General features: G+C 38.5%; 1 pseudogene; it reads right to left on the minus strand.

Moving 5' to 3' along the window:
- Positions 1 to 995: 995 nt before the first annotated feature.
- Positions 996 to 1,114, minus strand: LOC119624606 (5S ribosomal RNA; annotated as a pseudogene).
- Positions 1,115 to 1,502: the final 388 nt, after the last annotated feature.

The following is a 1,502-nucleotide window of genomic DNA, read 5'->3' on the forward strand; positions in this document are numbered from 1 at the left end:
TTACATGATATACCTTTGTTGCAGGCAGAATAATGACCCTAAATATGTTCACGTCCTAATTTCCAGAACCTGTGAATGTGTGACCTTATACAGCAAAAGAGACTTTGCAGGTGTGATTAAATTAAGAACTTTGAGATGAGGAGGGTATCCTGGGTTATCCAGGTGGACTCAATGTAATCACAAGATTCTTGAAAGTGGAAAAAGGAAGCAGAAGAGGAGGTCAGAGTGATGTGATCTAAGAAGGACTCACCTGCCATTGCTGGCTTTGAAGATGGAGAAAGGGAGTCGTGAGCCAAAGAATGTGGATGACCTCTAGAAGCTAGAAAGTTGGGAAAGACAAGAAGACAAATTATCTCCGGAGTTTCCAGAAGTAAATGCAGCCCTGCCAACACCTTGACTCTAGCCTGGTAAGACCTGTATCAGATTTCTGACCTACAAAACTGTAGGATAACACATTTGTGTTCTTTCAAGCCATGAAGTTTGTAGTAATTTGTCATAGTAGCAATAGGAAATGAATACAACCTTTTCCATCCTTTTACTTTCAATCTACCTATATTATTGTCTTTGGAGTGAGTTTCTTATAGGTAGCACATAGTTGAGTCATGTTTTTTAATCCACTCTTTTAATTTTAATTTAATTTTTTTTTTCAATACACGATTCCAGTCTTGAAAAAACCTACTGACTGGGCATGGTGGCTCACGCTTGTAATTCAAAAGAGGTCAAGGCAGGTGGATAGCTTCAGCCCAGGAGTTCAAGACCAGCTTAGTGAGACCTAGTGTCTACAAAAAAAAAAAAAAAAAAAAAAAAAAAAAAAAAAAAAAAAATCAGTCACGTGTGGTGGCAAGTATCTGTAGTCCCAGCTACTTCTACTTGGAAGGCTGAGGTGGGAGAACTGCTTGAGCCTGGGGGACAGAGGTTGCAGTGAGCTACTGCACTCCAGCCTATGTGACAGAGTAAGACCCTGTCTAAAAAACAAAACAAATAAAGAAACAAAAAACCTACAGCACCTGGTATTCCCAGGTGGTTTCCCATCCAAGTACTAATCAGAGCTGACCCTGCTTATCTTCGAAGATCGGACGAGATCAGGTGCATTCAGGGTGGTATGGCCATAGACTCTGTTTTTCAGCTGGTGTATTTAGACTATTACATTTAGTGTCATTGATATGTTAGAGCTTAAGTCTACCATTTTATATTTTGTTTTCTGTTTGTTCACTCTTTTTTGTCTTTCTGTTTTCTTTTCCTTGCCCTTCCTGTGAGTTAGTTGGTCATTTCTTAGAATCCCATTTTGATTTACCATATTGTTTTTTAATGTGCCTTTTTGATAGCTCTTTAGTGTTTGGTCTAGGTATTACATTATATCTACGAAACTTATAACAGTCTATTGTTATTACTCACAATTTTTCCTGAAACTTTACACAGTTTTGTTCTAGGTCCACTCTATGGCAGCCACTGTACCAGCTGCTAAGTTGTGAGGATGAATAAAGCACATTCACTGCATATAA

Source organism: Chlorocebus sabaeus, chromosome 1, assembly GCF_047675955.1.
Source record: "Chlorocebus sabaeus isolate Y175 chromosome 1, mChlSab1.0.hap1, whole genome shotgun sequence".
In the NCBI taxonomy this organism is placed as follows: Eukaryota; Metazoa; Chordata; class Mammalia; order Primates; family Cercopithecidae; genus Chlorocebus; species Chlorocebus sabaeus.